At 44.6% G+C, this 22,688-nt stretch overlaps 1 long non-coding RNA gene across 1 annotated transcript; it reads left to right on the forward strand.

Moving 5' to 3' along the window:
* The first annotated feature begins 1,541 nt into the window (after nt 1-1,541).
* On the forward strand, nt 1,542-21,216 carry LOC127543211 (uncharacterized). Its single transcript, XR_007949157.1, has 3 exons — nt 1,542-2,119; nt 17,166-17,305; nt 19,440-21,216. It is a non-coding gene; the product is annotated as an uncharacterized LOC127543211 (long non-coding RNA).
* The last annotated feature ends 1,472 nt before the right edge of the window (nt 21,217-22,688 follow it).

Consider the following 22,688-nt stretch of genomic DNA (forward strand, 5'->3'; position numbering starts at 1 on the left):
CTATCATTCTGTGGCTGTTTAGCTTTGTGTATATGTTACGTCTCTCCTCCTGGAAGGTAACTTCCTTGAAGACAGGGACAGGGCTTTTTTTTTTTTTTTTTTTTTTGGGGGGGGGGGGGAGGGTGTAGCTTTGATATAATTCCTAGCACATAGTGGACATTTAAAAAGCATTCTTTGAACTGAATTAAGGGAATAGGGAGTGTTTCACATACATATAACTGAGGAAAGAGCACCTTGTAATTAGAATCTGAAGACATCGATTTAATTCTAATGTTTCTAAGTCTGGGGACTCAGGTCCCTTCCAGCTCTGTCAGGCTGTGTTTGCCAGAAAGCCCCTGATGTTGACAAGCGGAGACTCTCTTAGAAAGTTCTTTCTGGCTTTTGTTAACCTGTGACTGTCAAGAGGGTCCTGATGCTGAGAAACTGAGACACCGAGTCTCTTCTAGCTACGTAGTCTGTGGCCACGAGAGGTGCCCTTCCTTAGTTACTCAGGGATACTGAGGGGGAGGAATTAAGCCCCTTGCGAGGTGGTGAACTGGTGTGAGCCACTTCAGACCGCCTCACGTAGTTAATAAAGGGAGGGGGGCCCGCCAAGGAACATTCTAGCAAGGCTGGTCAGGGAACTGGGTCAGAATGGCGGTTGGAAACAGGTGCTGGAGGAAGGAGGAGTTGGGGGGGAGGAATAAGATAAATGGGTAGTTGGGGTGGGGGGGGCAGCTTTGCCATGAATGGGCAGCTGAGTGGGCATTGGGTGAAAAGCGGTGGTGGGGAGGGCGGAGCCCCCAGCCCCCTTAGAAGGGGGCTCAAGGGCACCTTGGTGGCCATTTTCAAAGCCAGCAGCGGAGAGATTGGAGCGAGAAGAGGTAAAATAGGGGAGGTGGCGGGAGAGGGGAGGGGGGCTAATCTGCAAAAATTTGCCCGGATAATTGGGGAGAGAAGGAAGCTCAAAGGTGTTTGATAAATGGAAGAATCGATTTCACTACACAGAAAAAAATGAATTCCAAACCTCCCCGTGCCTGCATGGTCCGCCCCGGCGGTGGTAGCGGCGGTGGTAGCGGAGGCGGCGGCGGCGGCAGGGTCCGCAGCAGCTATCTCCACGGCTTCAGCGGACCCGTGAGCCAAGAACTGGGGGCTCGGACCTTCAGAAGCAAGATCATCAAAGTGGTAAGGTCAATTAACCCAGAGACCTGGAGGGGCAGAGAAAAGGAGGCAGAGGGGCTCACGATTACCCAAAGCCATTCAGTAACCCTGTGTATCCAACAATATAACAGTTACTTTTAAAAAGAAAAGCGAGAAAGTTACTAAACTCAATCAGGGAAACAAAAATTGAGGTGATATTTTGAATACAATGTGAAATTAGGGAGACTTGAGAGTGTTTTTCCCCCCAGAGCCATTCGATGGGAGGGGGAGTTTTCAGAGGCGGGAGGAGGGGTGCTGCAGGGCAATTCGATGGGAGGGGGACAGTGCAGAGGCGGGAACTGAGGGAGCAGAGGGAGGCAGGCTCCTCCCAAATGCGACAAAGTGGGTGGGGTTTGGTGTCTTTACTAGGGGAAGGATGGCCCTGCGCATGCCCACTCAGAACCCAGGACTTAGCCACGTCAGTTGGGTCTGGTCCGCAGTGCAGTGCTGGAGCTGGTCCGGGCTAGCCGCTTCTACTGGGTGCTCCGTAACTGGCGCCATTCCTGGGCCTTCAGGCCTCAGACCTCCAAATTAAATTCACAGAAAAAAATGCCCTCAAGATGCTACCTGTTGATGCCCATCGGGGGCGGAGAAGGGCCCTAGATGATATGAAAGGCGATTCTCTGTAGATGGTGGGCGGATGGCAGTGGATGGCGCTCGGATGGCCCTCCGGCCTGCCGCGGTGCTACAAGCCTGTGGATGCTGCAGAAGCCCACGCGCCGGGAACGTAGAAGCGGCGAACCTTTGGGTGCTGCGGCGGAGGCTTTAAGATACCTCAGCGAGAACCATCCAGTCGCAGCGGCGAACCGCAGTGGACGCCCCGCAGAAGCAGTGGCTACCAGGCTCCCCCATTCCCGCCACCTTTTTAAGAGGTGCCGCAGGAACTGCTGTGGCTCAGAGAGGGACCTGGACCACCTTGGAGGAACCTGGAGATAGAGAGGTTAGTGAAAGGGGAGCCGTAGTCCCAGTAGGGCAGGGGGAAATGGCGGGAAGGACCAGGAGGAGCGGGGATAAAACAATGGGGTACTGAGAAGGGTCTGGAGAGGGGGAGACGGCGAATAAGGAATTTTTTAATTGTTCCAAACTGGGAGGGGAAGGAGAGGAGAGCCAGGTGGCCAAAATTGCCACTTTCTCCAACCATGGGGTTGCCTCTAGGTCCTCAGAGATTGCCCGGGTGCTGAAGATGTGAATTGAAGCGGGGAAGATTGTGTGTGAGGGTTGGAAAAATTTTCTCTTTTTAAAAGCTGCATGAAAGTGCTTTTAGGGGAGAATTGCTGTGACAAAGGAAGAATTAAATGTTGTGGATTGCCAGAAGGGGATAGAGCAAGATTGTGGCTTGGGGGAAAAGGGGTGGGGAAGGTGGTGGTGGCCCTAGGCGGAGGAAAAGAGGCCACCCGTGACTGGTGGTAGTGGTAACGGCAGCTCTGCAGGGTTGTGAGGATAGGCGCCCAACTGGGGGGTGCAGCGTGGCCAGAGCTCCTGCAGGGTGGTGACCACAGCCCCACAGAATTGTGAGGACTGGGGGTGTAGCCTGGGGCCATGGAGGATTGTGGAAGTGGAAAGAGGTCACTTGGCTGGGGGGGGGGGGGGGTGCAGCTGCTGTGGCTGCTCCAGCCCAGCAGGAATTTGTGAGGACAGGCGCCTGACTGGAGGGGGGGGGGGGGTGCAGCTGCGGTGGTTACAGCCGGGCAGGATTGTGAATACTGAGGGCTGAGAAGGCTCCGAGGAGGATTATGGAGAAGGGACTGAAGATCGGGGGGACGGGACGGGCAGGAGGCGATGGTGGCAGTGGCATGGGGGGGGGGGGGGGCGGTGCACTGGCAGCGGAAGCTGCAGGCTAGCAGGACTTTGAGGAGGGACTCCCAAGAAGGGGCCTGTGGAGGCTTGTGGGGAGGAAACCCGGGTAAGGTTGCAGTGACTGGGGCTCAGGATTAGGGGGGTACTTGGAGCAGGAATTAAGGAGGAGGTAGGACAGGAGGTGTGTGTGTGTGTGGGGGGGCTTTTCTGCTTAGAAAACCAAGTCCTGGTTGTTTTGGACAGCCACCAGAGAGGGGAAGTTAAGCGGAAGAGGGGAGGCGGGGGGGGAAGGGGGGGTGACGAAGCCACCCTACACAGACTGAGCTTTTTCCATTTGTTTAGCTATTCTGGAAGATGCCCCTTCTCCCCCTTCCCCCCCCACCCCCCATTCCCGCTAAAGCCGAGTTAAACCGCACCCTCAAAATGGCGCTACTCGTCTTTTTCCAGAGCCTTCTGGAAAAAAAATCTCCCTGGTGCCACTAGTGGGGGCTAGGGGAGAGAGGGGTGGGCCACTGGAAGGAAATTCAAGCCCCCCTCCCCTTTGGAATGCTGGTGATGTCACCTGGGGCAGGGCAGCGCCGCTCGCTCTTAGCCCGCCCACTTGCCACCCATTGGTGCCCGGGCGGCAGCTCAGCCCACTTTCCCGCCCCTCCAAGTGAGGGGAATTGAGGCAGCCAGCCTGCTCTTGGCTACAGATGTCCCTTTTCTAAATATTTCATGAGCAGCAGTCGTTGTCCTCCCGGATAGCCTCTTTCTAAATATCTCTAATTCTAAACAGAAAAAGTGATTCCAGCTCTCATCCTATCGCTCAAACCACTTTCATTTTTAAATATCTGATTCTTAACAGCCCTCATTCCTATCCCCACTATCCCTCCCCGTTTCTCAGTATATAACTCTAAACTGAAGAAGTCATCATTCTAACCCCTTCCTCTCCTCTTTCCTGCGTTTCTAAACACCTGTGATTCCGTACAGGCCGGCTGATTTTACCCCTCTAAATAATATCTTGTCTAATATCTCCCAGTCAGAACAAGAGGCGATTCCAGTCCCTTCCCCAAATCACCTCTCATGCTAAGCGGCTCACGTTTTGAACAGAAAAGCTAGTTCTACACCCTCAAACTAATTGCATTTTAAAATATTACTTGAAACTCATTTGAATGAATTCTAGCTCTCCCCTCACTACCTTCCAAACTTCTCTTTCTAAATACCTCTGACCAGGTAAAGAGGTTCTATTCCCCCAGGCCAGTCCTCTCCAATTCTAATTATCTCTGGCCGGATCTGCATCTCTACCTCTTGTATGACTCTTGTTATGATTTGGGCCTTGTTATGACTCTCTTTATTGTCCCTACCAAATCTATTTTTCTAAATATTTCTGATCTGAAGAGCTGGTTCTACTCCCCTGCCCTCTCTCTTAGCTCGTTTTTTTCTGCTTATCTCTAAGTATGAACAGATGTAATTCTAGCCTCCTTTCCCAACCTGCAAAATGCCAATATTTTAAAGTATTCTTCACCAGCAGAGCTGCCCCACCTCTTCCAATCCCCACCAAACTCCCTGCATTTCTAAGTGTAACTAACAGCTGATTCTGTACTCCCCTTCCTTTTTCCTCAAACCCCTGCCATTTTGAGGTGATTTTTGATGAGCAGAACTGGTGCTGTCTCCCTCTCCTCCTGTCCCCTGAATTCTCTGCATTTTTATCTCTTCTAGCCACCTCAGTCCCTCTTTCCTTTCTCCTCAAGTTCTCACCATTTCCAAGTACAGGCAATCTCTGTATAACAGAACATATTATATATAACAGGACATGCATTCTTAAATTATCCTAGTAAGCCAAAGTAAGTAATAACCCACAGGCCTTATTGGGAAAATAGGTTTAGGTGCCCAACACTCTCAAATTTCAATAGTAACACATAGGTCAGAACTTAAAAATCAATGGTACAAGTGTTATAAATGTTAAATGGTTAAGAAACAACTGTCCCCCTAAAAACTACAATACATGTTGGTGTTGCCCCAAGGCTCCATCCCATTCCCACAGGGCCTGGGGCTGGCAAAGTCAGGTCTCTGTGGATAACAGGGTGGAGCCTTGGTGGGAAGAAAGTGGGCCTGGGGGCTTGAGTCTCAACCTTGGTGGAAGAAGCAGATAAAGACAGATCAGCTTTCCTTCTGTTGCACCACAGGATGACAAGACATGTGACACTTTACCTTGCAAAAATACCTGACTTGTGGAATTAGGTGTCTGAAGGCTGGCAGTGTGCAGGTTGTCCTGAAGTGGTTTGGTATTCTGTTTTCTCACTGTTTCTCAAGGATGAAATTGTGGTTTAGCAAAGGAAAGTTGTGCTGGGCCAAAATCTTCCTGAACATGATAATTGTATTTGAACAGATTTGTTTTCAAAACTGGCCTAATAGCAGAATTGCTGGTATCTCTGACCAGCAGACTAGGTACTATCCACATTCCTGCTTTTTCTTCACTCCAAAAAAACTTCCATTTCTAAGTATTTCTGACCAGCAAAGCTGGTTCAGGACTATTCCCTCACCTCACCTTCTAAGCCCCCTCTATTTCCAATTATCTCTGGTCGGCAGAACTATTTCTCTACCCCACTTCCTATTATTGCAACCCCTTCCAACTAAATGACATTGATTGGATAAGTTCCAGACAGATTTTAAGACTCTTCTTAGATCTGCTGATTTGAGCCCTCCTATTCCACAAACATTTTACAATCCTAATTAATGTCTTTGTGACTAAGAGACCTGATACAGCCCCCCACCCATTTCTATTCCCTAAGCACCTCTATTTCTAAGTATAATTCTGCTGCTATTTCTGTTCCCCCTTTCCTATTTCCCTAAAAGCCTTTGCATTTCTATGTATCTCTGACCAACATGGGTAGTTTTTAACACCTCCCCCTCTCCCCCCCCTTCTATTTCTAAGATCTCTGCCCAGGAGCATTGTCTCTTTTCTTCCTCTTCCCTCAAACTCCCCCTAATTTCAGTGTCTGACTAGTACAGGTGGTTCTGCCCCCCTTGACTCATTCCTTGAACTCTCAGAGAATTTGTTCCCCCTTTCTATCTCCTCATACCCTCTTTCTAAATATCTGACCTGCAAAATTGACTGTTTCTCCTTTCCTCCCTCTCCAAACCCCCTGCATTGATAAGTATCTCTGACAAGCACAGCTGCCTCTCTTTCCCCAAATTGCTTCAATTTCTAAGTATCCTTCAATAGCAGAGCTGTCTCTGTCCCCTATGTTCCCCCCAATTCTCAATTTCTAAACTCTCTGACCAGCAAAACTGTTTCTATCTCCCTTTTTTTCCCTCCAAATCGCCTTCATTGATTAGTATCTCTGAGCAGCACAGCTAGTTCTGGGACCCCCTCATCCCTCTAAACCCCCTCACCTTTTAAGTGTCTCTTAACAGCACAGCTAGTGCTGCCCCCCTTCCCCCCATCTTAGACTATTTCTGAATAGCAGAGCTGTCTTTCTCTTTCCTACCCCCCCCCAAGATACATTTCTAGGTATTGCTGACCAGCCCAACCATGTCTATCCCCTTACTCTATCCCCAATTCTCAATTTTTAAAAATAACTTTATCTTCAAAATACATGCAAAGCTAGTTTTCAGCATTCACCCTTGCAAAATCTTGTGTTCCAAATTTTTCTCCCTTCTTCCCTCCACCCCCTCCCCTAGACAGCAAGTAATACAATATATCAAACTCAATTTCTAAGATCTCTGAGCAGTTGTCTGTCCCACTTCTGGTCCCCTCAAACACCCTTCTTTTCTAAGTCTCCCCTTTCTTTTCTCTCTGTCCAGCACCTATCCCCCCCCAAACTAATTGTCTTAAATTTCTCTCAACAGCACAGCTGTCTCTACCCTCCTCCCTATTCCCTCATCCTTTCCAATCTTTATCTGAATATCAAAGCTGTCTACCCTTTCAGATATAAATTATATAGATTATTATATATATTATATATCATAGATATATAGATATAAATTATATATTATACATATGTATATATACATATACACACACACACACATATATATAAATCTGACTAGTACAGCTAGTCCTGCATGGCTCCAACTTCTGTCACCTCAAACCCCCTCTATTTCTATGTATCACCAAACTGTCTTTATCCTCCCTTTCTATGCCCCCAAGAAGTATATCTGATCAGAATAACTGTCACTTTTCCTCCCTTCTCTCTCCCCAAACCCCTTCATCTATAAATTGCTCTGAACAGCAGAATTGTCTTTACCCTCCCTTTCTATTCCCACAAGCTTCTCTATTTCTAAGTATCACAAATCAGCTGATGTTTCTGGCCTCCTTTCTACCCCCTCTCCCAAATTCCTTTTTGACTAGCATAGGTGGTTCTGGCCCATCTCTTCTTGTCCCTCTACACTCAGTTTCCAAACATCCCATAACAGCCGAGCTGTCTGTACCTTTCCATTCTGTTCCTTCAAACACCTTCAATTTCTAAGTGACTCTGACTAGCAGAAGTGGTACTGCTGCTCCACCATTCTCATGTCCCCCAAGCCTTCTCCATTTTAAAGTATCTCTGACCAGAGTTATTTCTGTGCCCCCACTTCATTCCCCTAAACCCCTTAAGTTCTAATTTCTCAGTATGTTTGGCTAGCAGTTGTCTCTGTTCCCCTCATCCCACCTGAAACTCTTTGTTGATAAATCTCTGTCCTGGTCAGCTGATTCCTCCCCCTCCCCCATCCCTCTTGCTTCCCCCCTCCCTCTTGTCCCCCCTTTCCCTCTCTATTCCCTCTCCCTCTTCCCCCCCTCCCCCTCTCTCTCATCAAAGTGTATTTTTAAAATTCACAACCCCCACTTAAGGATACTTTTTCTTGTGTTCTTTATAGAGATCAACATCCAAGGATAGAGCCAGGAATATGAATCAAAGGCAATAATTAACCAATATAGTATTGTTTGTTCACCTGGATTTGGCCAAAACCTCCTTGACTACCAGGAACCAGGCCAGGGGACCTGCCTTACTTTATTATTTTTTTAATAATACTTTTTTATTTTCAAAATACATGCAAAAAAATACATGTAACATACAAGAACAAATCTTTCTCTGCCCTTCCCATTTGTAGATTTGTGTATATATATATATATATATATATATATGTCTAGTAGTACATATAGCTAGTTCTGCACACCCCCCAAACTCCTGTCACCTCAAATCCCCTCTATTTCTAAGTATCTCGAAACTGTTGTCTGTATCCTCCCTTTTTATTCCCCCCAAGCTCCTCCAGCATAGCTGGTTCTGCATCCCCCCCACATCCCTCCACACTCAGTTTACAAATATCTCACAGCAGCCAAGCTGTCTGTACATTTCCATTCTATTCCTCCATACATGCTACTTTATTTTTTGAATAATAGATTTTTATTTTCAAAATACTTCCACATTTAGGAAAAGTGTTGAGGATTTTTTCCTCCTGAGGCAATTGGGGTCAAGTGACTTGCCTGGGGTCACACAGCCAGGAAGTGTCTGAAGTCAAATTTGAATTCAGGCCCTCCTAATTTCAGGGCAGGTGCTCAATCCACTTTACTAACTAGCTGCCCCATCTTGAGTGTTTTTTTTTTTTTAATTAATAGCTCATAATTTTCAAAATACATGAAAAGATGGTTTTCAACATTCACCCTTGCAAAACCTTGTGTTGCAAATTTTTCTCCCTTCCTCTCACCCCCCCCTCCCCTAGACAGTGAGTAGTCCAAAATGCTTAGACATGTGCAATTCTTCTAAACCTACCTGCACATTTCTCATGCTGCACAAGGAAAATGAGATCAAAAAAGAAAAAAAAAATGAGAACAAAAAGCAAGTAAACAACAAGAAAAAGGTGAAAATACTATTTTTTTTTCTATGATCCCCATTCAGTCCCCATAGTCCTCTCTGGATGCAGATGGCTCTCTCCATTAGAAGTCTATTGGAATTGGCCCTAATCACTTCATTTCTGCTCTCTGTCTCTCCAACTCCCCTTTCATTTCTAAGTCTCTGGACCAGCAACATTGTTTCTGTCCCCCTTCCTATCCCCACCAAGCCTTGTTTCTAAGTATCAGCACAGCTTGTTCTATCCCTACTTCATATCCCCTCAAGCCCCCTTCAAACCTTTTTTAACAGAGCTGTTTCTACCCTCCTTTTCTTTCCTCCCAAGGCCCATTCATTTCTAAGTATCTCTGATCAAGAGAATAATCTTTATGCCCTCTTCCTCAAAGCCCTCCCCACTCCTCAATATCTCCTAATAATATAGCTGCTTCTAGATCCCCCCACCTTTTTCTCCTCAAACTCTGTCCATTTTCTAAATATCTGACTAGAACTATCTCGATCCCATCCTCCTTTCCTGTCCCCTGAAACCCCTTTTATTTAAGCTGTATCTAGGACTCCTCATCCCTCTCCATTACTAATCAACCCTGACCAGGACAGCTTGTTCTGGATCCTCCCTCTCTCTCTATCCCCCTTAAACTTTCTTCATTTCTGACCATGGGAACTATTTCTATCCTGTCCCCCCAGTCTTGCCAAACTCTTTAATTTTTTTTTTTTTGGAGCTTATAGTTTAATGGGAAAATAATTTAAATATACACCCACAGAGAGACAAATACACATATATATTTACGTATATGTATACAGACATATACATGCACATTATATATAATTTTACTTAGCATATAAATACATATTTATGTGCATATTCTTTTTTAATTAAAACTTTTTATTTACCAAATCTATGTATGGGTAATTTTTCAACATTGACACTAGTAAAACCTTTTGTTCCAAATTTTCCCCTCTTTCCCCCCACCCTCTCCCCTGGTTGGCAGGTTAGTCCAACACATGTTAAATATATTAAAATATATGTTAAATTCAATATATTTATACAGTTATCTTGCTGAACAAGAAAAAAATCAGATTAAGAAGGAAGAAAAAAAACTGAGAAAAAAACAAAATGTAAGCAAACAACAAGAGAGAGAGTGAGAATGCTATGTTGTGGTCCACACTCAGTTTCCATGCAAACCCTTTCTAAGTATCTCTGACCAGCAGAATTGTCTCTGCCCACTGCCACTTCTGTATCTCCGATCAAGAGACTAATCTTTATGCCCCCTCTCTCAAAGCCCTCTCAACTCCTCAATATCTCCTAATGATATAGCTGCTACTAGATCCCCCCCCCCCTTTTCTCTTCAAATTCTGTCCATTTTCTAAATATCTCTGACTAGAACTATCTCAATCCCATCCTCCTTTCCTGTCCCCTGAAACCCCTTTTATTTAAGCTGGTTCTAGGACTCCTCATCCCTCTCCATTACTAATCAACCCTGACCAGGACAGCTTGTTCTGGATCGTCCCTCTCTCTCTATGCCCATTAAATTTTCTTCATTTCTGACCATGGGAACTATTTCTATCCTGTCCCCCCAATCTTGCCAAACCCTTTAATTTTTTTTTTTTTTGGAGTTTATAGTTTAATGGGAAAATAATTTTAAGATACATCCAGAGAGATAAATACACATACATAGATACATATATGTATACAGACATACATGCACATTAGACATAATTCATTTTATCTAGCATCTAAATATATATTTATGTGCATAGTCTTTTTTTTATTAAAGCTTTTTATTTACAAAATCTATGTATGCGTAATTTTTCAACATTGACACTAGTAAAACCTTTTGTTCCAAATTTTCCCCTTTCCCCCCACCCCCTCCCCTAGCTGGCAGGTTAATCCAATACATGTTAAATGTGTTAAAATATATGTTAAATCCAATATATGTATACATATTTATACAGTTATCTTGCTGCACAAGAAAAAATCAGATTGAGAAGGAAGGAAAAAAAACCGAGAAAGAAAACAAAATGTAAGCAAACAACAAGAGAGAGAGTGAGAATGCTATGTTGTGGTCCACACTCAGTTCCCATGCAAACCCTTTCTAAGTATCTCTGACCAGCAGAATTGTCTTTGCCCACTGTCACATCTAATCCCCACCCCCTGGCCTCTATTTCTAAGAATATCTAACCAGTAGAATTATCTGTGCTGTACTTTCCTCCCCACTTAAAACCTATCCATTTCTAAGTATCTCTGAAGAACCACTGGCTCTGGGTCCCCGTTTCTTCAATTTCTAATTATGTTTGACTAAAAGAATTGTTTCTCTCCTTTCCCCCCTTTCCCTTTATTATTTATAAGTATCTCCAACTAGCATAGCTGGTTCTGGGCCTCCCTTCCTCTCAATGAAAACTCCTTCCATTTCCAAGTATCTCTGACATCAGAATTGTCTTTAATCCCTCACTCCTCACCCCTTAGTAACTCCTCAAATGTTCTCAGTTTCTGAGTATCTCTGACTAGTAGAATTTTCTCTGATTATCAGAATTGTCTTTCTCTACCCTTCTCCCCTTCATCTTCTTGAAGCCCCTTCGTTTCTGTGATCAGCACAGGTAGTTGTGGATACCTCATTCCATCCCCTCAAAGCACCTCATCTTAAAGTATCTTTGACTAGGAGAGTTCTTACTAGTCTTCTATCTCCACCAAGCCTCCCTGAATTTCTAAATATCTCTGACCAACACATGGGGACCCTTCCCTATCCCTCCAACCCCATCCTTTTCTAAGTATACCTCAATTTCTAAACTGTCTGATCAGCAGAATTGTTTCCTCTTTCTTTCCTCTCCAAACCTCCTTTATTGATTAGTGACCAGCACAATTAGTTCTGCTCCCCTCCCCTTTCCCATCACCGCAAACTCCCTTCTGTTTCTAAATATCTCTGAATAGCAGAATCATCTTTATCCCTCGTTTCTGTCCCCTCCCCCCATACATTTCTGACGGAGACAGGTGGTTCTGTCCCCTCTAAGATCTCTGACAAAAATTATCTCCTGTCCTATGCCTTCAAATGTGCTCTTAAGTATCTCTGACCAGCAAGAATTGTTCCCCCCCACCGTAATTTCTTCCATTCCCCTCCATTTCTGACCAGCACAGCTGATCCTGGCTCTCCATCCCACCTATTCCTCCAATTTGTTTTTTATTTGTTCTTTTCTTGCCTCTTAATTTCTACATCTGAAAATTGTTTATTTCCTTTGACCATTTATCATTTATCAATTGAGGAATGACTTGTATTATAAATTTGAGTCACTTCTCTATAATTTATAACTATCTCTGACCAGCACAGCTAGTTCTAGCCCCTTCCCTATTCCCCCCAAATCTCTCAATTTCTAAGTGTCTCTGAACAGCAGAGCTTTCTCTGTCCTCTCTTTATATCCCCTCAAGAGCCTTCCATTTCTAACAGATCAAGTTATCCACTTGTCAAGGACCTAAACCCCTTCCCTCTCTATTAAAGTAAATAAAGTATTTATCGTTTATCGTGATGGGGACAGATTTTAAGAATCTGCTTGGATCTGTTCTCCTTCTCCCACAAACTTCATATCTAATCTCTGTGACTAGAACATCTGGTACTAGCCCTTATTCCTCCAAATCACCTCTATTTCTAAGTACCAGCACAGCTATTTCTTTCTCTCTCCAGAGGCTTGCTCCAGAGATTTGCTCCATTTCTTTTTTTTTTAGTATAGCTTTTTATTTACAAGATATATACATAGATAATTTTTCAGCATCGACAGTTGTAAATTCTTTTGTTCCAACTTTTTCCCTCCTTCCCCCTACCCCTTCCCCTAGATGGCAGGTTGACCAATACATGTTAAATATGTTAAAATAGAAGTTAAATACAATATATGTATACATGTCCAAACAGTTATTTTGCTGTACAAAAAGTGTCGGACTTTGAAATAGCATACAATTAGCCTGTGAAGAAAATCAAAAATGAAGGTGGACCAAAGTAAAGGGATTGGGAATTCTATGTAGTAGTTCATAGTCATCTCCCAGAGTTCTTTCCCTGGGTGGAGCTGGTTCAATTCATTACTGCTCTATTGGAACTGATTTGGTCCATCTCATTGTTGAAGAGGGCCACGTCCATCAGAATTGATCATCATTATAGTATTGTTGTTGAAGTATATAATGATCTTCTTGTCCTGCTCATTTCACTCAGCATCAGTTCATGTCAGTCTCTCCGGGCCTTTCTGAAATCATTCTGCTGGTCATTTCTTACAGAATAATAATATTCCATAATATTCATTTACCACAATTTATTCAGCCATTCTCCAATTGATGGGCATCCACTCAGTTTCCAGTTTCTGGCTACAGAAGGCTGCTTTCTGTACAAACAGGGCTGCCACAAACATTCTGGCACATACAGGCCCCTTTCCCTTCTTGAAGATCTCTTTGGGATATAATCCCAGTAGTAACACTGCTGGGTCAAAGGGTATGCACAGTTTGATAACTTTTTGAGCATAGTTCCAAATTGCTCTCCAGAAAGGCTGGATGTGTTCACAATTCCTCCAACAATGTATCAGTGTCCCTGTTTTCCCACATCCCCTCCAACATTCTGCATTATCTTTCCCTGTCATTCTAGCCAATCTGACAGGTGTGTAGTGGTATCTCAGAGTTGTCTTAATTTGCATTTCTCTGATTAATAATGACTTGTGCTCCATTTCTTAATATCGTTGATCCTGATTTGATGATCTGATATAGCTTTGCTTCTACTCTCTCCCAAACTTTCTTTTTAACTTTTCTAAATAACTTTCTTTGATCTAGACCAGAAGACTCATTTGTTCCCTTCCTTTGACTTCCCATCCCCTATCCATCCATCCTCTTGATTCTCAAGAGAACTAATTTCTAACCCTTGCATGTTTTCCCCAAATTCTGTTTATATCTTCTGATTCTTATGTGAAGGCCCAATTTTAGTACCTCTTCCCTATATCTTTATCTAGCCTCTAATTGCACCCTCCTCCATTTCCTTCTAGTTCTCAATATCCCTTTGAATCAGAAAAACTGATTCTAGGCCTACTACCTACCTATCCCCCTAAACCCCACTCATATCTAAGTGTTTCTACCTGTTAACCTGCACAGTAGGTTGTAGTCCCCTTTTCAATTACGAATATTTCTAAATTTTTAAATTCTCCATTTCTAAATATCTCATTCTGACATTTAACATCATTATCATCCTATCAAAATCAGAAGCAGTTAGCTATTCCCCTTTATCCTTCCAAATGCTCTCTATTTCTAAATATATAACTGATCAGAACTGAATCTACTCTATATCCTATTCCCCCTAAACCCTTACATTTTAAATTATCTGCATGATCAGAGCTTACTCTGGTGTCCCCTTTTCCTCTCCAATAGGCCCTCTCCATGTCAATTTATGAGTCTGAACAGAAAAGCTAGTTCTGTTGCTCAAGCCCCCAACATTTATAAATATCAATGATTTTGAAGAGATTCCTCCTATCTATTCCTTCAAACCCCCTGAATTTTGAAATATCTCTGAACTGATTTGACAACTTCATTATAGGTGCTTCCCCCACCCATCTCTCAAAGTCCCTGCATTTCTAAATATCTCTTGGATCGCAAGAGCAGATTCTTCCCTGCCTCCTAAGTTCCAAGCCCTCTACATTTATGGGAATTTATCTTGACCAGATCAGTTGATCCTACCATCTATTACTTCTCCTCCAAACTTCTATCTGTGCCTGCAAAAGCTCATTGGAGTCTCTATTTCTATCCCCCAATCTCTCAATATCTAAATATCTTTCTGAAGTGAATTATGCTCCTCCCCCCCCCCAAACCTAAGTTTGAACAGAAGGTATTCTAATCCACCTTTTAATTACCCCTTTCTGCTTTTAACTTGAACCTCTGATTAGGACCACTTTTATATCTCCCTAGATTCTTCCTTTATGAATTTCTCTCAGAGGAAATGGTTCTAACCTTATTCTATTCCTCCATACTCACCCCATTTCTTGTTTTTTTTTCCATTTTTTTCCATTTAATAGTATTTTTTTTCAACTACAAATAAAGGTAGTTTTTAACATCTACTTTTGTAAGATTTTGAAGTCCAGATTTTTCTCTCTCCCTCCCTCCTTCTCCCGACAAAGCACTCTGATAGAGGTTATCATTTCCATATTAGTTATGTTGCAATCTCACCTCATTTCAAAGAATCTCTGAATCTGACTTGAAGAGATTGCCTTTTCTACCCTCCCAAAACTCCTATTCTTAGATATATCTTCAATTCTAAGCAAAAGAGCCAAGAAAAGGCCTGCATCCTATCCTCCCCAATCCTCTTCATTTCTTAGTATCTTTGATTTTGAGCTACATCTACCCCCTTCCATTCCACCCCACAACCCGTTCTATTTATTCTAGCCCTCATCACTGGCCTTCCACGTAGGTTTCATTTATCTTATGAATTCTCGTTTTGATCCTCCATCCCCAAAATGCTCCAATTTCTGATTTAAAGAACTGATTGTCTTCCTTCCAGTACCCTGAAATCTCTTAAAAAATATTTAAAACTTAGGCCAGAGGAACTGATTTTACTCTATTGTCTCCCTTAATTTTTCTCTACCTTTCTGTCTCCACCAAAACTCCCACATCGATCATTTATATCTGTATAAATATCTGTATATCTGATTCAGAGCCGAAGATGTGATCTTCTTATCCCCCCAGCCTCATATTTACCACATTTACCTCTTCCACATCACAGGGGTTGGGAGCACAGTGTCCCTGGATCTTTATACTAAAGATGTCTGGCTTTTTCTTTTATAGGGTATTTACAGTACCTTATTGTAAAATTTGGGTTCAGTCTTTGGTGATTAACTCTGTCATCTGTGGCTTTCACTCCTCCAAAATTTTTATCTTATGCTGACCTATGATACATTGAAACAGTGCAAAGGAATATTGCAACATGGGAAGGGTAACTGTATTAGTTATTCTGACTTGAAAAAGGCCCTCTTATTTTCTCAAATCCTCTCTATTGCCTGATAACTTGAACTTTTGAGTCCAAGAGCCTGATTCTATCCTTCCCTTCCGATACCCTCATCCCTCTATTTTTAAGAATCTCTGATCCTGCGCAGATCAACCAATTCGTCCCCTCTTTACTTGCCACCCCAAACCCTATTTCTAAACATCTGTAACCAAAAGTACTTATTCTAGACGTACTCCTAATCACCCTATCCCCTTCTGTTCTTAAGTGCTGCTGTCTGCTGTCCAGAATAACTGAATTCTAAGAATTTCTGACCTGCAACAGAAGAACTGAATCTATCCCATCCTTTATTCTACAGCCCCATTCTCTGATTTTGAAAACAAAAGCTGATTCTAGCCTTCTTTTCTACCTTCCACAACTCTGCTCCATTTCTAAGCATCTCTGGTCCTGGCTTGAAGACCTAATTAAAGCCTCTTCCTATTCCCCAAGTTCTGATTCTACCCTCTTGCTAATGGCTCAGATAATATAAGATTATCTGATTTTATCAGCTGGTTTTTACACCTCCTTTAGTCCCTCAAATCTCCATTTCTAAACATTACTATGACCATGAAAAAAGCTGTTTCTAACTCTCCTCTGCCACTCTCTTCATGTCTAAAAATCTTGGATTTTACAAAGGAACTTCAAGTTGCCTTTCCTATCTCCCAGACCGTCTCCATTTCTAAGTATCCCTGACTGAAGAACTCAATCTTCCCTCTCTTATCTCCTCCAAACTCTCTCCATTTTGAAATGTCTCTGATTTTGGACAGAATTTTTGATAGTACCTTAAATCTCTTCCAACCCCAATCCCTCTATTTGTATAGTCTGACTGAGGCTCTATTTGTATACGTCTCAACTTGGTATTCTCCCCTCGTTCCCAGAGGACCAATAAAACTTTGAGAGTGATGTCTTGACATTACTGTGAACTAGATTTAAGTGAGGGAGGCCTGTAAAAGAGGTAGCCTCAACTCTCTCCTCCACTCATCCAAATCCAGTGGTAAATCATTAGTGGTAAATCATTAAGGGGGATTTTTTTGGGGAGGGGGGACGACTGGTAGTTTTAGCCTGCAGCAATTTTTTCATATCGTCATTTAGGACAGTTACTCTCTTACCTGGTGAAGTGGCCAAGGACAATTCAGAAATATAGCTTGCTTACAAATCTGATGCCTTCCTGAAATTTGCAGACAGTACAGCTGTTAGTATAAAGATCATTTAGAGTCACAGTTCTAAGGACTGGATTGGGATGGGGGGCGGGAGGGACTGGTGACTAAAATCTAAAATATACAGTTCCTGATTTAAGTGATATTTCACAAGCTATACTCAATGTAACCAAGAGAAAGGATTGGATTCAACCGTCACAAAGATCCTAATTCTATTATATTCTTTATATCGCCAGGTATACCCTTAGCATCTTGATGAATCTCCATTGGAAGCCTTTCAGGAGGACATAATGAGTCACAATGAGAAGAGAAATGTTCTCTTGGTGAGAAACATGAATGAGATCCCAGAGGCACTGAGAAGCTGAGGCCATTGAAGGTAGGTGGGAAGGGTACTGCCAGAAGCATATAGAGGACAGAAGTTGTTCATGGATTCACTCTAACCCTGCCATATTTATTGCCAGTTAGGGAGAAAATAATTGACTTTGGGTTTTGGGAAACAAGATTTGAATGTGTTTTTAAAAAAAGATCACCAAGCCATTGATAACATTTCAGGAGAAAGATGAATCAGGATGGAAAAATGGTTTCACATCTGTGTTACAATGAAGCCTTTTTTGGAGAGGACTTTTCCTTTTAAAGTAAAAGGGGTAAAATGTGTTGCTATGTCCACACATATGGCAAGATGAAAGGGAAAGAAATGAACAGGACTCTCGTATTTGCCAAACATTAAACCCCAATGAAGCAATCCTGCAAAGTGGCTGCAGCCTCTGGATTGCACCACATTTGAACTATCTGAAGATTCATTGCTGCTTTTACCTGGTGTCAAAGCTGTTCTCAGTGTTAAATTTGTGGGCTAATGTTCTAAAAATGTTCCCTTGGCATATAGATCTAGAGTGACCCCAAAGGCCAGCTAGTCCAAACCCTCTTTTAGAAAAGAAATGGAGAGGCTGTGACTTGTCCCAGCTCATACAGGTAGTGAGTCAGAGATGGGGTGGGAATCCATGTCCTGTTGACTCTAGAGCCAGTGTAATGCTCTTCTCAGTAGCACCAGAAAATCCTGTGAATTAATTCTGTGGAAATGAAGAGAACTTTGGACTGAAGGAAGAGAAAGCTGAGTTCAATTCCCATCCCAGACATTTAACAAAGAGGTTAAGTCAAGTCACTTAACCTCTATGAACTTCAATTTCCTCTTTTTCTGATTTATCCCTCTTATTCCCATAGTATGGGAATAATAATGGCACTTCATCCACAGCTGTCAAGTGAGATAATATGTAAGGTGCTTTTTTTTTTTGAAATCTCAAGACACTGTACAAAATGCTAGCTACTATCATTAAGTAAAGTGTTTCAGTCTAGATGCTCTTAGCAGCCAGAAACAGCCCACATTTTCCACTTGATGTCTGAGAATTCCAAATGCTCTCTTTTCAAGGGTAGGGAGTGAAATTGTATTGGACCTGGAGCTCTAGATGGATCACATGAGATGCCTCAGTTTCCTCTCAGGGTTAAAAGCACTACTGAAATGCTATTGTTCTGGTCACTAATATTATCATTATGATTAGGAATTTTTTTTACTGGATGTGGTATTCCAAATTTTAAGTTTGTTGTTCAGCTTTCCAAATTTTATGATTCTAGGTATCAAATGGAATGTTATTCTTTAATTCTGCTTACCATCTAAAATTAAAAAATAAATTACATTTTGAGTGGCAAGGTAAATATTCCATCTGGGATTACTAGATAGACTTCTTGTCTATAATGCAAAATTTTTGCTTGGTATCTGAAATTATTTTTGTTTGTAGGCCAGAATGTGCTGAGGGTCAAATGAGGACTTAGAACTTTAAAGGACTATCTAAATGCTACATAATAATAAAAAATTATTATTAGTAGCCTACTGTCAATTGCAGGCCTTCCAGGCTTGATGGGCATGACGTCGTTCCCCACGCCTTGTATTACGCTGCTGGAGGCTCAAGCGATGTAAAGAACACTTTTAGTCTAGACAGCCAACAGAACAATAAATCAAGTCCTGATCTGGTTCACTTGCAGATATCTGAGGTGTAAGTGATCAGAATGAAAATTTAATAAAACCATAGGCCAAAAGAGACCAAGTAAGAGTCTTCCATTTTCTGCTTTCCATATGGAATTGTACTTTTTTCCATTTTTAGGGAATGTGATATTTTCTTTAGAATATTATGATGTTCATGGGTTGTGAAATTCCATTTTCCCCTGATTCTCAGCTGTTATAAGTGTTTGATCTGGTCACTGGAATCTTAAATTTGCTTCTGTGTCTGTGATTTGCAAATGGTTTGTTTGTTTCTGGGACCCAGAATTTGCCTCTTTGTATTATAATTAGAAATGTTTTTATCAGTGTCCAAATTGCACTTTTTTTGGCTTGGAGCCCAGCAATTACATTAAAAACAAAAATAGATATTTTCTACTAGGCAAATAAAATTCTAAAATGCATTAATTTTTGATTTGACATGACTCCAGAGAGTGAACTGTTTCATGTGTTTCCTGACTAGGTAAATACTGCACATGAACTATGGCGAGAACCATCCCGTTGCTGTCCAGAAGTTGAGAGCACTGTACCTGGAGACTCAAGTAATGCCATTGCCAGGAAACTCAAGTAGTCTTTTCTGTATCTTACCTTCTACTTGGTTTCAGAAAACAAGTTTTCTAAAGGGATCCAGGAAACCCTTATCTCCCACCAGGGAGCAGAACCTCAACCCTAAGATTCCCACTGGGAGCTAAGGCACCCAAGTCTTCCAAAGGGAATCAAGGGACCCAAGATGAACCAAGCCTCCCACCAGGAGCCAGGAACCAAGCCTTGCTCCTTCTAACAGAACCCAGGCCTTCCATCAGGTTCTAGTACTCAGCACCCAGGCTTTCCAACAGGTTCTAGCACCCAAGCCTTCCAACTGGCTGTAGCATCCAGCACCCAGGCCTTCTAATAGAATCTAGAACCCAGCACCCAGGCCTTCTGACAGGATCTAGAACCCAGAACCCAGGCCTTCTGACAGGATCTAGAACCCAGCACCCAGGCATTCTAACAGGATTTAGCACCCAGGCCTTAGGCCTTCCATCAGGATCTAGCAACCAGGACCCAGGGCTTCTTTCAGAATATAGGACCCAGGACCCAGAAGACAAGGCCTTTGACCAGCACCCAAAAATCAAGGCCTTTGACCAGGACCCAGAAGCCAAGGCCTTTGACCAGGATCTAGGACCCAGGACCAGAAGCCAAGGACTTTGACCAGGATCTAGGACCCAGGACCAGAAGCCAAGGCCTTTGACCAGGATCTAGGACCCAGGACCCAGAAGGCAACACCTTTGGCCAGGATCTAGGACCCAGATGCCAGAAGCCAAGTCCTTTGACCAGGACCTAGGACCCAGGACCAGAAGCCAAGGCCTTTGACCAGGATCTAGGACCCAGGACCCAGAAGCCAAGGCCTTCCAGCAGGAGTCAGGCCCCAGAAGCCAAGGCCTTTGACCAGGATCTAGGACCCAGGACCCAGAAGGCAACGCCTTTGGCCAGGATCTAGGACCCAGGACCAGAAGCCAAGGCCTTTGACCAGGACCCAGGACCCAGAAGCCAAGGCCTTTGACCAGATCCCAGAAGCCAAGGCCTTTGACCAGGACCCAGAAGCCAAGGCCTTTGACCAGGACCCAGGACCCAGAAGCCAAGGCCTTTGACCAGGACCCAGAAGCCAAGGCCTTTGACCAGGATCTAGGACCCAGGACCCAGAAGCCAAGGCCTTTGACCAGGACCCAGAAGCCAAGGCCTTTGACCAGGATCTAGGACCCAGGACCAGAAGCCAAGGACTTTGACCAGGATCTAGGACCCAGGACCAGAAGCCAAGGCCTTTGACCAGGATCTAGGACCCAGGACCCAGAAGGCAACACCTTTGGCCAGGATCTAGGACCCAGATGCCAGAAGCCAAGTCCTTTGACCAGGATCTAGGACCCAGATGCCAGAAGCCAAGTCCTTTGACCAGGACCTAGGACCCAGGACCAGAAGCCAAGGCCTTTGACCAGGATCTAGAACCCAGGACCAGAAGCCAAGGCCTTTGACCAGGACCCAGAAGCCAAGGCCTTTGATCAGGATCTAGGACCCAGGACCCAGAAGGCAACACCTTTGGCCAGGATCTAGGACCCAGGCCCCAGAAGCCAAGGCCTTCCAGCAGGAGTCAGGCCCCAGAAGCCAAGGCCTTTGACCAGGATCTAGGACCCAGGACCAGAAGCCAAGGCCTTTGACCAGGACCCAGAAGCCAAGGCCTTTGACCAGGACCCAGAAGCCAAGGCCTTGGACCAGGATCTAGGACCCAGGACCAGAAGCCAAGGCCTTTGACCAGGATCTAGGACCCAGGACCAGAAGCCAAGGCCTTTGTCCAGGACCCAAGACCCAGAAGCCAAGGCCTTTGACCAGGATCTAGGACCCAGGACCCAGAAGCCAAGGCCTTCCAGCAGGAGTCAGGCCCCAGAAGCCAAGGCCTTTGACCAGGATCTAGGACCCAGGACCAGAAGCCAAGGCCTTTGACCAGGACCCAGAAGCCAAGGCCTTTGACCAGGACCCAGAAGCCAAGGCCTTTGACCAGGACCCAGAAGCCAAGGCCTTTGACCAGGATCTAGGACCCAGGACCAGAAGCCAAGGCCTTTGACCAGGATCTAGGACCCAGGACCAGAAGCCAAGGCCTTTGTCCAGGACCCAAGACCCAGAAGCCAAGGCCTTTGACCAGGATCTAGGACCCAGGACCCAGAAGCCAAGGCCTTCCAGCAGGAGTCAGGCCCCAGAAGCCAAGGCCTTTGACCAGGATCTAGGACCCAGGACCAGAAGCCAAGGCCTTTGACCAGGACCCAGAAGCCAAGGCCTTTGACCAGGACCCAGAAGCCAAGGCCTTTGACCAGGACCCAGAAGCCAAGGCCTTGGACCAGGATCTAGGACCCAGGACCAGAAGCCAAGGCCTTTGACCAGGATCTAGGACCCAGGACCAGAAGCCAAGGCCTTTGTCCAGGACCCAAGACCCAGAAGCCAAGGCCTTTGACCAGGATCTAGGACCCAGGACCCAGAAGGCAACACCTTTGGCCAGGATCTAGGACCCAGGACCCCGAAGCCAAGGCCTTCCAGCAGGAGTCAGGCCCCAGAAGCCAAGGCCTTTGACCAGGATCTAGGACCCAGGACCAGAAGCCAAGGCCTTTGACCAGGACCCAGAAGCCAAGGCCTTTGACCAGGACCCAGAAGCCAAGGCCTTTGATCAGGATCTAGGACCCAGGACCCAGAAGCCAAGGCCTTTGGCCAGGATCTAGGACCCAGGACCAGAAGCCAAGGCCTTTGACCAGGACCCAGGACCCAGAAGCCAAGGCCTTTGACCAGGATCTAGGACCCAGGACCAGAAGCCAAGGCCTTTGACCAGGACCCAGGACCAGAAGCCAAGGCCTTTGACCAGGACCCAGGACCCAGAAGCCAAGGCCTTTGACCAGGACCCAGGACCCAGAAGCCAAGGCCTTTGACCAGAACCCAGGACCCAGAAGCCAAGGCCTTTGCCCAGGACCCAGAAGGCAAGGCCTTTGCCCAGGACCCAGAAGCCAAGGCCTTTGACCAGGATCTAGGACCCAGGACCCAGAAGGCAACACCTTTGGCCAGGATCTAGGACCCAGGACCAGAAGCCAAGGCCTTTGACCAGGACCCAGGACCAGAAGCCAAGGCCTTTGACCAGGATCTAGGACCCAGGACCAGAAGCCAAGGCCTTTGACCAGGACCCAGGACCCAGAAGCCA

Source organism: Antechinus flavipes, chromosome X (assembly GCF_016432865.1).
Source record: "Antechinus flavipes isolate AdamAnt ecotype Samford, QLD, Australia chromosome X, AdamAnt_v2, whole genome shotgun sequence".
Classification (NCBI taxonomy): Eukaryota; Metazoa; Chordata; class Mammalia; order Dasyuromorphia; family Dasyuridae; genus Antechinus; species Antechinus flavipes.